At 45.3% G+C, this 13962-nt stretch overlaps 1 protein-coding gene across 2 annotated transcripts in view; it reads right to left on the reverse strand.

Moving 5' to 3' along the window:
- ZMYM3 (zinc finger MYM-type containing 3) overlaps positions 1-13962 on the reverse strand; it is a 3891108-nt gene that overhangs the window by 3258489 nt on the left and 618657 nt on the right. The gene's annotated exons all lie outside the window — the stretch shown is intronic.

Consider the following 13962-nt stretch of genomic DNA (forward strand, 5'->3'; position numbering starts at 1 on the left):
CCTTTAGTTATTCCTCCTGTACTAGACATTGTTGATGATGTATTTTCGGAATCTAGTTTGGCCCCTGATTCTTTGCCTCCTGCTCCCAGAAAACCTGACAGATATTACAGGGTTCCTGATTCACACAAGTTCCTTTTTAAAATTCCTACTGCAGATCCAAAGACTATTTCACAGCGACCCAAGGGCATTAAGGCTTCTACTGCTAAAAATCCTACCCCTTCTGATAAGAGACTCCAGGGCGCTGTATAGATAGGGTAAGAAGGTTTACACTTCTGCAACCTTGGCCATTAGGGCTTTGAACTGCCAGTTTCATATGTTAAAGTATCAGCAACATGTTATTGGATTGCTTAAACAGAAAATGATGTTGATTCCTGACTGTGTGGAAAATAAAGAATTTAATGCATTCTGCTAAACAGGTTGGAAAACATACTTTGCAATGTGGATTTTTCATTAGAGGCCTCCTGCAGGGCTGCTGTTACTGGGTCTGTACTCAGAAGGCATGCTTGGCTTAAGGAGCAATCTTTGCCTGATCATGTTAAAGCTAAATTGTTGGATGCTCCCTTAAATCAGGACTGCCTGTTTGGCAACAAGGCTGAGGAAGCTCTTAAAATGATGGAAGATAAAGCTAAATCTATGCAAACTGTTAAAGATTTCTTACAAGTTCAGCCTCCAAGATTTAGTAGGCACTGGCCCTCTAAGAACTGGTCCTTTCCAGCCCGTTCCAGGTCTTCTCAAGCCAAACCCAGACACAGCAAAAACCCCAGGTTTCAGTCCCAGGGGACACACAAGACTAAGCAGTGGGGGGTTTCCGCACCCAAATCAGGGAGTAGTAAGACTCCCCCCTATGGAAAACTGTCTCAATTACTTGCTTTTAAAACTTCCAAGCACTTCCCAACTGAATGCTCCTTTAGGCGGAAAGATTGGTCTGCAGGCCAAAAACTGGGAACTAATTACCCAGGACAAATGGGTTTTAAATATAGTGTCCCAAGGATACAGATTTCACTTCCACACATTATCAACACCAAGAGGGTGGACAGATCTTCCCCCAAATCAGTGGACAGAGGCTCAAAATCAAGTACTGTCTCTCTCTTAAGCATTGGGGCTATTCAGTTGGTACTAGAAGAGGAAAAGTGACAAGGTTTATATTCGAGACTTTTTCTGGTACCCAGAAAAGACAATACATGGCGTCCTATCCTGGACCTTTCTACTCTAAATACCTTTCTAGTGATTCCAAAATTCAAGATGCTGACTCTTAACCAGATGCATGGTTGGCAACACTGGACTTAAAAGAAGCATACCTGCACATCCCCTATAAGGGAGTCTTGCAGAAGATACCTACTCTTCAAAGCAGACTACATGCACTATCAGTTCTCTGCACTGCCCTTTGGCTTATCTACTGTGTCCAGGGTATTAAAGTGCCTAGCTCCAGTCATTGCATTCTGCAGGCAAAGAAATATTCAAATATATCCATACCCGGACGATTGTCTAATTCAGGCAGAAAGCCAGGACATACTTTTGAATCATCTGGCCTTTGTTCAAAGGGTACTGACTTGTCTGGGGTACACCATAAACGAAAAAAAATCACACTTGGTACCCAGTCAACAAATTATATTCCTGGGAGCAAGCTTGAATACAACTTCCCAGATGGCTTTCCTCATGACAGAGAAACGGACTCATTTGACAACCTACTTCAAACAAGTGGCCACAAAAACGCAGTTATCTGCAAGGCAAATACTGCATGCCTTGGGGTTCATGGCCTCCTGCATTCTTCTAATTCCATATGCAAGACTGCATATGAGGAAACTACAGCGGTATCTAAAAAGCCTATGGTGTCGACATTCTCAAGACCTAGAAACAATGATTCCTATCATACCTTGCCTACGCCTAGAGTTCCTTTGGTGGGCAGAGGCTGCCACAAAAACAAGGGACTACCATTCACACTATCCCCTGCCACCCAAACCTTAACAGACGCATCAGACTATGCATGGAGGGGCTCACCTGGCAGGGAAGTGCATTCAGAGCAAATGGAATCCAAGTCAAATGCACCTACGCATAAATCAAAAGGAAATAACAGCTGTACAGAATTCTCTCGGCCTTCAAGGACCACATTCTTCCAGGACAATTAATAGTAAAGACGGACAACACCACGGTCATGTGGTACATAAGTAGGGGGGTACACATGTTTACACTCTCTGCAGACTAACCATGGCATTGTGGAACACAGCCTTGAGCTACCAAGTGAATCTACAAGCTCAATTCCTGCCAGGAAAACTAAATACACTGGCAGATGGACTAAGCAAAAACCTCATGGACCCACACGAGTGGAAACTGGAACCAAGGATTTTTCAACATGTTGACAAACAAATGGGGGAGCCCAGATATAGACCTGTTTGCCCCCCCCAGAACCATCAATTGGACAAATTTTGCACAAGGACACCTCACAAACTAGCTTGGAAAGTGGATGCTCTATCCTTCAGCTGAAAAAAACTTATCAGTTTATGTCTTTCCTCCTCTGCCTCTGCTCTCCAAAGTACTACTAAAGATCAAACAAGACAAGCCAAGGACAATTTTAATTGCACCAGACTGGCCACACCAACACTGGTACCCCCTCCTGTGCAGTGTGTCACGCTTGGCCCCATGGCACCTGCCTCAGACTCCTTCCCTGTTGTCTCAGCAGGAGAACCAGATTCTGCACCCTCAGCTGCAAACCCTGAACCTAGCAGCCTGGCTAATTACCTAATCTCTCCTATACCACCACTCAGTAAATCAGTGACAGATATCATTTTAGAGACTAGGAGGCCTAGTACTAGAAAATCTTATGCTGCAAAATGGCAAAGATTTTGTACCTGGAACCAATTTCAAGGGATGAGAGCAGCAGTGCCCAATTTACCTCAGATTCTACAATATTTGACTGAGATGCTTCATAAGGGCTTGTCCTTTTCCTCCATCAAAATTCATGCCTCAGCCATTTCAGCTCATTATAGCACAGAGCCCCCCCTCTTCTCTCACCCACTGCTCAAGCAGTTCCTCAAAGGGGCCAAAGATTTAAGGCCACCGAGGAGAGCTCCAACTCCAGCCTGGGACCTTAACTTTGTCTTGGAGAAACTCACTCTTCCTCCTTTAGATCCAGCTGCTAGTGCACATTTAAAATTCCTTTCCTGGAAAACAGCTTTCCCTTTAGCAATCACTTCTGCAAGAAGGGTATCTGAGTTACAGGCCCTTATGGCAGTGGAGCCTTTCATCATCTTTCATGCGGACAGAGTGTCCCTCAGAACCAATCCCTCCTTCATGCACAAGGTGGTATCCAGTGTGGCTCTTAATCAGTCCACTTATTTGCCTACCTTCATTCCCCTAAGAACAAAGGGGAATGGATACTGCACTCCTTAGATGTGCACAGACAACTTAGATTCTACTTGGACAGCACTAAACCTCAAAGGAAATCTGAACAACTGCTGATGGCATTTGCTGCAGGCACAGATGGGAAAGCTATTTCAAATAAAACCATTTCAAAACGGATAGGCCACTGCATTCATTTCTGCTATAAGCACCATGGAAAAACTATACCACAGGGCATCAGATCACATTCAACCAGGGCTGCATCTACCTCGACAGCCTTTCTCTGGGGTGTCCCTACAAGGGACATTCTAGAAGCTGCTACCTGGAGTTCTGTACATACTTTCACCAAGCATTATCATTTGCCAATTTTCTCTAAATCCAGAGCTGGTTTTGCCACTGTAATCTTGCAGGGCCTTATAGCTGGCCCTAATTCTTTTTAAATTCCTCCTCCCAACCTTAGCTTTGGGAATCTACCCAAATGTAATGACTACAACAGTGAAACACAAAGAACATAGTACAGTTGTGTACACTTACCATAAATGTAGATGTTTGAGTGTATTCACTGTTGCAGTCCTTGTGACCCTCCCTCCAGCCCCCTGTCTTCTTTTGGCTAAACCTCTACTCTCACTTCCTTGGCTCAAAAAGCTTTTTGGTGTATTTGCTTTTTTGTTGGAGGTATAGCATTGTATTATAGATTTAATTGCCTCCCATTAGGGGGGCACCTGATATCTGGGGCAAGAAAAACTGATGTAATGGCGTCGGTTGCATGTTTTATACCCCTGACAACCTGACATCATGGAAGAAGGGACAGCAACCAATGCAGGACCCAAGACTTTGTTAATCAGGCTGACTGAGGGCTACTGCAAGTAGATAAACCCAAATGTAATGACAGCAACAGTGAATACACTCAAACATCTACATTTATGGTAAGTGTACACAACTGTACTTTTCTTCCTCCAGGATATGTAGCCCCCCCCCTCCCCCCGCAAAAAGAACATTTTTGAAATTTATTTTTATCACCAGCTGAGATTCACTTAAGGGAATTGTTGTGTGATTCCTCCATCTGATACATGAAGCCAGAAGCCAGATCACTTCCTTAAAATGTTTACTTACTGCTGTCATGTCCATGATGCAAACAGAAGTCACCATGACATAACTGTAACAGTCACACCAGGCATGACCTGTGGGACAATGCATTGAAGCACACAGACAAGCATGAATGGCCAAAGTGTACTTGCTTATCTTGATGGGGGAAGAAATTTGATATCTCTTCCAAAGGATGTGTGAGATTAGAGTACAGGAACTTAGAATGAACCTTCTATGAAGCACCGCATGCTCTACAGTCAATGGCAGAGATAGATGAAAACTATCACCCATGTCATCCCTGACACTGCAAATAGTAATGTGCCTGCCAACCACTAAAAGGAGGAAGAAGCCAGAGACAGCACAACATATTCCCCAGCAGAATCTGAGGACAATGCTGCACTACAGACTTCTCACATTAGAAACCAAAAAACACAAACAGACTAGCGAGCAGGAAAAAATATTTGTGTGCCAGATTTTATTAACCACTGCAGATCAGGTGTTTTCATCTCAAAATGCTTCTTTAAAACCTGAACTAATTATTGCAAAATCTTAATTTATACAGTTAACCAATGAAATGGAACCATCTAAACATGACCTATTAAAAGATAAAAAGGTGAACACTTCACAATTAAAAAGACCAACACAACAAAAAGTAAAAAAATAATCTTTTGCAGTTATCCACTTAATAAATGAATGATACAGTTGTGACCATAGTGTTATTAAAATTTAATAAATTCTGTTCGCTACACACAGAGAACAGTTATTTTAAGCAATGTATTACAACTCGGTGGTCACGAAAGGATTGAAATTGTGGAAATACACCCAATGGGGTTGAGCAAGGTAGCAAACTACACAAGGATTTGATATCATTATTCAACTGGCATGGTTATAAACTGTTGGAAAAAAGAAGTTATGCACTCACCATAACGTTCCATCTGAGTAGGTAATCTTCATTTGTCAACAACCGGTGGGTATCGGATCCATATCGGATCCGAGCAGGCAGCTTCAAACAGCTAAGATCTGAGCTCCAAGCTCCTCCCCCCTTACCCATAATCCCCTGCTAACCCTTCCTGACCTCAGATAGAGTTTCCTTAGTAACACAGAATATTACAACTCAGAAATCAGCTCCAAATCCTAACCTAAGGTTATCTGGAAACAAGGGCTAGGAATCCTTCTAGTATGCACTATAGGTCAGGGGGATGGAGGGGGGGGTCGGTTGCTGACAAATCAAGATTACCTACTCAGATGGAACGTTATGGTGAGTACATAACGTCTTTATCTGAAGCAGTTAACTTCATTTGTCCATCAATCTGTGGGACAGAGTCCCCAGCTACACAAACCTTGGGAGGTCCTCATGGAAGGATATTCCGGAGCACTGCAGAGCCGAAGGATGTTCTCCCTCTGGAAATTATGTCCAACTTGTAATGGTTAATGAACGTATGAGATGAAGCCCAAGTGGCTGCTGAACAAATGTCATCCAAGGAAACTCTGGACCAAAAAGCAGCAGAAGTAGAAATTGATAGAGTAGAATGGGCGTGGACTCCTTCAGGTTCAGGTCGACCAGAACTTTGACATGCTAGCAAGATACATTGGGAAATCCATCTGGACAATGTAACTTTTGATACTGGTTTTCCCAAAGAGGGTTTTGCAAAGGATACAAAGAGTTGGTCAGATTTCCTGTGACCAGCGGTCCTGTGTAGGTAAAATCTTAATTGCCTGTGTACTTCCAGGGAATGCAACTTATATTCACCTTTGTTCTGATAATTTGGAAAGAATACTGGTAAATTAATGGATTGGTTGATGTTGGGTTCTGACGCGACCTTGGGCGAAAAGGAAGGATTGGTCCTGAGGGAAACTCTATCTTTATGAAAAACCAAGTATGGCAGTTTGGCGCAAAGGGCTTGAAGTTCCGAAACCCTTCTGGCCGAGGTGATGGCAATAAGAAAGGCAGTCTTCCAAGATAAGAATTTTAGATCCACTGAGGCTGCAGGCTCAAACGGGGGAGCTGTCAGAGATTGGAGAACAAGAGTTAAATCCCATGGAAGAACTGGATCTTTAACAGGGGGTCTCAAGAGGAACGTGCCTTTTAAAAAGGTCTTACATAATTTGGAAGAGGCCAGGGGGGCGACATCACTTCCCACATGAAAGTGGGAGATTGCAGCTAACTGGACTTTGACCGTACAGGAGCTAGCACCCTGGTCGAACAAGGTTGATAAGAATTCTAGCACTGCTGGTAACGGAGCTGTAAAGGGATCTAAGTTTCTGTGCTCCGCCCAAATAGAAAAACGTTTCCATTTGCTATTATAAACCTTCCTCATAGAAGGCTTAGGAGTGGCTACTAAAATAGCCTTGACAGATGATGAGATACCGAGAGTCCTAGCTATCACTGGAACTGGATCAACCAAGTTGTGAGCTTGAGGTTGTCCAGGTTTGGGGTTGTCAATCCTAGTGGGTGAAAGATCAGATCCAGAGTGGGATCTAGAACCCATGGGGGTTCACTAGTTGAGACCATAGACAAGGGAACCACGCTTGACGAGGCCAGAATGGGGCTATGAGGATCACTCTGCTCCCCAACCGACGTGCTTTCTGCAAGAATTTCAGCATTAGGGGAAGAGGTGAATAAGCATAAAGTAGACCGGATGGCCAAACATGCACCAGAGAGTCTCTGGGGGATTCCCCTGGTGGGGGAATTAGAGCGAAGCAGTTGCTAAACTTTGCGTTCGAAGGAGACGCGAAGAGATCACAGCAAGGTTGACCCCATTTGAGGAAAATTTGCTTCGCCACTCTCGGGTTCAGAGACCACTCATACGGTGAAAGGATGGTTCGACTCAACCTGTCTGCCAAGATGTTCCACCGGCCCGGAATGTGCGTTGCTATGAGAAAGTGGTTGGTGGAGATCATCCATTCCCAAACTCTCATGGCCTCTCGACAAAGTGGGTAGGATCTGGTTCCCCCTTGTTTGTTGATATACCAGACGACTGACATGTTGTCTGTCTGAATTGCAATAGTCCCCAAGGGAAGAAGGGCCTGGAGAGCTTGCAACGCAAGAAGCACCGCTCTCATCTCTAGGACATTGATGTGCAACAAGGTCTCCAATAGGGTCCACGTGCCTTGGACGGTTCTGCCCATACAGTGCCCGCCCACCCCAGGCGAGAAGTGTCCGTGGTCACTGTGGTTAGAGGGGGGACATAGAGAAGGGACGCCCTTTCTGGCGGTCCGGAGACTGGAGCCACCAGAGTAGGGCTTTCTTGCAAACCCTGCTGAGGGGAATGGGTGAATTCAGTGGGTGTTGCAGGATGGACCACTGAACCTGTAGAGTCCATTGTAGTACCCTCATGTTCAGGCGTGCTAAGGGTAGCAGGCTGATAGTTGCCACCATGGAGCCTAGAGCCCTCAGGACCAATTCTGCTGGAGGAGCAGGGTAGTTTAGAAGGGCTAGCACGTGGAGCTTCAGAGTCCGAAGTCGGTCCGGAGTCAAAAAGACTTGCAAATGTTCGTGTTCAATCTGGCTCCAATGAAGTCTAAGACCTGGGCTGGTTGAAGAGAAGATTTTTTGACATGGATTGTGATTCCCAGTCGGGAGGCCAGATGGAGGAAATAATCTCTGGCTGAGCACAGTAGATACCTTGTGGGGGCGGACAGGAGCCAGTCATCTAGGTACGGAAAGACCTGTATTCCCTGAAGTCTCAGGTGGGCCGCTACCACTGCTAATACTTTGGTGAACACCCTGGGGGCTGTGGTGAGACCAAAGGGAAGGACCCTGAACTGGTAGTGGCTGGCTCCTAGCCGGAAGCGGAGAAACCTTCTGGATCGCCTGTCCATCAGAATGTGGTAGTACGCGTTCTTGAGGTCTATGGAGCACATCCAGTCGTTCTCCTGCAGGAGTGGGAGAATGGCTTGAATGGTGACCATCCGGAACTTCTCTTTGGCCACTGACGGGTTTAGAAAGGATAGATCGAGGATTGGTCTCAAGTCCCCTGTCTTTTTTGGCACCAAAAAGAACCTGGAGTAAAAGCCTGATCCGGATTGGTCTGGGGGACGTGCTAGATTGCTCTTTTTCCTAGCAGCTGGAGAATTTCTGTGGCTGCTGCCTCCCTTTGATTGGGTGGAACATCGGGGAGGCCCGGGGTTTTAGAGGAAGACTGAGAAAAGGAATCTTGTAACCTCTGGATATGATCCAAAGCACCCAGAAATCTGTTGTAATGGACTCCCACATTGCTAGGTGCCTCGAGAAATGCCCCCCGACTGCCTCCAGAGTGGAGCAATCGGGTAACCCTTCAGGGTTGCTGCGTAGGCCGATCAGAAAAGGGTTCTCTCGACCAGAAATTCTTCGGTCACCCTCTGCCTGTAAGCCGGCGTCCACCTTGTCCTCCTCTGCCTCTGAAGGATGAGGGGTCCGGAGCGAAACGGGACTGTTGAGATTTCCGGAACCACATCTTCTTCTTCTGTCCCTTTTGGTTCCTAGAGAAGGACCTCTGGGGAGCAGAGAAGTAGACTCCGATGGCAGACGTCTTCCCGTCTTTCTCGCTCTGGACCAGTGTGTCGCGGACAGTCTTGCCAAAAAGCGAAGAACTGTCAAACGGGGCATTAGCAAAGGATGCCTTGAAGGGTTCTGCAAAATCGCAATGACGGAGCCAAGCATGCCGTCGTAAGAATGTGCCCGCTCCGCTAGCTATAGCGGCCCCTTCCGTGGTATGGGAGAGGAGCCGCATAGAGGTATTAGAAATGGATTTGATAGTGGCCATTCGGGTAGAGAATACTTTCTTATCCTCGGCCGACATGGACTCTGGGAGCGACCCGGCATATTCTTTGATGAGATCCCTCTGGAGTCATATCACGTGTGCCATATAATTCAGCGACCTTACCGAGAAGGTGGCTGAAGCGAACATCCGCTTCCCCAAACGGTCCATCGCCCGAGACTCCTTGTCTGGAGGATGGACCGAGAAACTCTCCTGGGCCAGTTCCTTTTTAGTGGCGGCCGCCACCAACATGGCATCTACAGGAGCACCCTTGCTCCAACATGTCCTATCGGAAGGGGGACTAAGACTTTTATCAGGCCTTTTGGGAATGTGCTCCACAGTGTCCAGCTCCTTCCATGCCCTGGTAGTAATCAGATCTACCAGGGGGTCGGCGGGAGGGGACACCCAAGAGGTAGATGGGCCTGCGTCAAACGCCTCCAGAAACACAGACTCATCCGAGGAAGGTTTTTGGGCAGACCACCCCCCTCTAATTTGAAGCATTTCCATGATGTCTCCGAAGGAGACGTCTTCGGGGGGTGACCTTGGAGAACCTTCCCCTTCCTCTAAATCTGTGTCTGTTGTCAAGGACTCAGGTGAGTCCAAGTGCCTCCTCTTCCACTTACGTTTGTGAGGAACCTCCTCGGGGGGGGGGGCTGTCTGAGAAGGCCTCACCAACCACATCTTGTTCCTCCAAGGGAAATATCTGGGACGTAGGCGCAGGCTGTCCCTGGGGCCAGGTGATGGAAGGTAGGCCCATCTGAGAGGGAGTGCAGGGTGGAGCCGTAGCAGAAGCCTGGGGCCTGAAATCCCTCAATAGAACCATCTCCACAACATCGAACACCGAAGGGGAGCTGCTCTCCCTGGGATCTGAGAGCAGTCCGCTCGGATCTGATGTGTGGATCGGAGCCGGCGCCAAAGCAATCGGATCCGATGGCCCAGTATGCTCCGACCGAGACGGAGCCGAAGACACACTGACACCTCCGGATCCGAAGCTCAGCTCTTCTCGGCTCCGAGAGCTCGGATCCCAAAAGGGACCTGACAAACTGGAGGGTGCCGTCGGCGCCGAAGTACGCGGTACTATCGGAGCCGACACTCCCCCCGGCTCCAATGCTAACCGTCTCTGAAGGCTCCAAACCCCAGAAGTGGGTCAGAGAAGGAGCAATCGGGGTGAAAAAAGGGGGTCGAGCTCCCCCCCCTCCGGAGGGGGGATGCAGGAGCACTCCCATCTGCAGCTGGGCCTGGAGGAACCTACGCATCATCCAGTCCATGTCTGCATCGGATAAGCTTCTTGTAGACCTAGAAGAGGCCACCGAGGTGGGACGGGAGTGCCGCCTTGATGACCTCAAAGGCGACCTGGTCTCCTCCGGCGGAAAACGGGTGAATGGAGCCAGGAAGGAGAAAGGCCGGAGGCCTTGGGAGAAGCCGCTTGCTTGGCCGGCAGGGCCAAGGAGGAAGACTCGGCCCGCCACTTGTGGTGCTTCTCCTTTCTACGCGCTCTCCTAGCTTCCCTCTCCTCCTGGCCTGCGGTGGGAGGGTGAGTCCCGGCCAGGGGAGCAGGGATGGAAGGTGGCATTGCCGCAGCCGCTGCAGGTACCACGGAGGGAGAGAAGGACAAAGTCGGATCCGGGGGCAACAGTCCAGCCAAAACCAACTTCGACTTCCTGTCCCTCAAAGCCCTGGGGTTGAAGGCTGCACAAATAGTGCAGCCTGAGGAGAGGTGGTAAACCCCAAAGCAAATAACACATCGAGTGTGGCCATCCGCTGGGGACAGCTTATGGCCACACTCGGTGCATTTAGAAAAGAAGGCTTTAGGGGCCTCAAACAAGACTCAGAAAAAAAAAAATTAAACACTAGGCCCAACACAGACACGCCTTGACACACACCCGGGGAGGACAAACTAACTAAATACACTTGAGTTTAACTACAGAAAGTGCTAATAAGGCAATAGACTAGGGGTAACACACGCACACATTTTTAAACAGTTAGAATAAGGAAAAGAAAGCTATTTCTCACAGAATACGTTCTACCCACACCTGGAAGCTCGCTCAAAGCTGCTGACTGAACCGTGGCAAACGATATCTGAGGTCAGGAAGGGTTAACAGGGGATTGTGGGTAAGGGGGGAGGAGCTTGGAGCTCGGATCTTAGCTGTTTGAAGCTGCCGGCTCGGATCCGATATGGATCCGATACCCACAGGTTGATGGACAAATGAAGTTAACTACTTCAGATTTATAATTAAACAGAACGCAAGAAAAATGGATAAATTGATGGTGGAGATCAAGGAAATTTTGCTGAAAGACATTGTCTGAAACCAGAAAAGGACAATAAAGAAAATTTTAAGAAGGTAGATCCTTACATGGAAAAAATAAAACTAGAAAAGCTTCCAAATTGGAAAGAGATTGTGTTGCATATAAAAACAAAGTACATATATCCACTGCCAAGAAGACACGTACATAAAATCAGCAACCTGGTGTGCAGCAGAGACTTGAAACTCTGGATGATTCTGAAGAAGTAAATACTGTACATAATGAAGTCCTTTTGTATTTTCCTCCCATCAGACACTCACAGAGGTTAGCCTAAAGGCAACTGGAAAGGGAAAGTTACACAACACTACACATTCATTCCAACCAAACTTGGCAAAATCCAAGCAGCAGAGGAATGCTTAGAGGACTTAACCAAATGTACTGTGGGACATGATTCAGGTGCTGTATTATGCACTCAGAACAACTTTAAGCTTTTCAACTGCATTCATTTAGACTGACCAGGATGTGTTTTTTTTTTTTTTTTTTTACTTTACTATCTACATGTTTTACATCTGTACCTAGTAATGGGCCAGATTTAGCAGATTGTTTACTAGGACTTTGATGTTATTAGAAATCTGAATTTTGACTTTTTTTTTTTTTTACTCACCTCGCAGAACCATCTGCATCGACTTCAAAATGTAACAGCACTGTCAACTCACCTATTACCCCTATACTCAAACTGTTTGACAAGCTGGTGGAATGAAATATTAGAAAATGTTTAAGACTGAAATCACCTGAATGAAACATCTTGTCACTGGTCAAGGCTCACTTATTAATAGAATTGTTAAGAGATTCCTCTGGTCTGATCTATGAAACCAAAAAAGGATGGTGGAACAGTAATTACAAACAATAATTAGTTTCTAAGATGTACCACATTCTGCAAAATGTGAATTTTAATTGCGACTGTTCTTTAAATGAGATAAACTTTACGTATTGCAACACTGATTTAGATTTATATGATTTACTTTTACAAAGTTTATTAGATATACATACCTGTAGATATTTAAAAGTTGACAAACCAGTTATTTCCACCATGTCTGGGATACCAAAGGTGCATAAGTTTGTCAAGGATCCACCACTACATCCGATAGCTGACTAGGGAGATTCAAAGACACCACCTCTCTCTTGCAATATTTGTAGATTTTCACACTAAACCTTTTATGAGTGAACATTCACATCTTTTGAAAGATTTGTTACATTTTTTAAAGTACACTGAGAAAGGACTTATAATCTGAAAGTGATTTGTTTGTGACTACAAACATAATGTACTTGCTTTCTGTTATATTGCACAAAAAAAGAATCTACAGTAATCTCTCAGTTAACTGGAACTCAGGAAACCGGCCAAAAAAAAAATTGAAGAAATACAGTACAATTCTCATGTGTTGCACTTTGTTTTCTCACCGCAGAAAGAAATTTTACGTTTTTAGAGTTTGAGTTTTAAAAAGGAAGACGGGAATAAATTCCCTCTCTCCCCAACCTGAGAACAAGTCAAACCAAACAAATAGTATAGGATACAGTCAGTATTAGTCAGGCCGTTTTTTAGTAGTTACTCTCAAGCAACCAAAGACTACAGTTACCCGGCATCTACCAATTCCCATGGGTGTTGGTTAACTGATAGTTTACTGTAATGGTTTAGAGAAATGTTAAAAGAAAGCAGTTTTTGAAGTGTCAAGGTACATACTTTGTGATTTTATGGAGATTGTTTTACACAACAATTTTATATTTTGTTGGGTGAATATTTTAAGCAATTTTCTGGAGTAGCAATGGGGACTACATGTGCCCCTAGTTTTGCCACTGTGGTGTTGACTTACTAATAACAAAATGTTGTGTTTAATGCCACCATGTTTAAGAAGTGTAGAACTTATATTTTTGGATGATAAATGGATCACATCTAAGAGAGTACATAGAGAAAACTCAGTAGTTTCACTGAGTATTTAATCAGCACCACGGACTTTCTAAAATTCACCATCATTATGACATACATAGTTTGAATTAATTGGACGTTTTAATAACTAAGGACTGATCAGTACTGTAGGACAAGATGAGTAATGAAATGTATGTACTTACGACTGTGTTCAGATCCTTTCTTATATATAGGTCTAGGACGCAGAGAGGGAATGAGAGACTAATTAACCCAAAAAATCCCAAAACCTCTGAAAATGAAGTATCAGTCTTAACCAGCATCTTCCCTCAGATTATCATCCATCTAGTAAAAAAGATCTTAAAATGGCATGCATGACTGCCTGGCAACAGACTGGGATAAAATGCTTCAAAAAGTACTTATTAATACTGGCAAACAGCAAATAAAATGTTTTAACATGATGGCAAAGGCAACCTGGAGATAAATTAAACCTGAATTTTCCCCAGTAACTGCCAATGACAGTATCTCAGTAAAAAAAAACAGCATGACACATACCAGTGTTAATCCTAGCCATGACAATCCCTACCTACTGTGACCACACTTCAGTCCTTAACACTTCACATTGAGACATCTGTCCAA

This window comes from Protopterus annectens, chromosome 14.part0, assembly GCF_019279795.1.
Source record: "Protopterus annectens isolate FY-2018-M chromosome 14.part0, PAN1.0, whole genome shotgun sequence".
Classification (NCBI taxonomy): domain Eukaryota; kingdom Metazoa; phylum Chordata; order Ceratodontiformes; family Protopteridae; genus Protopterus; species Protopterus annectens.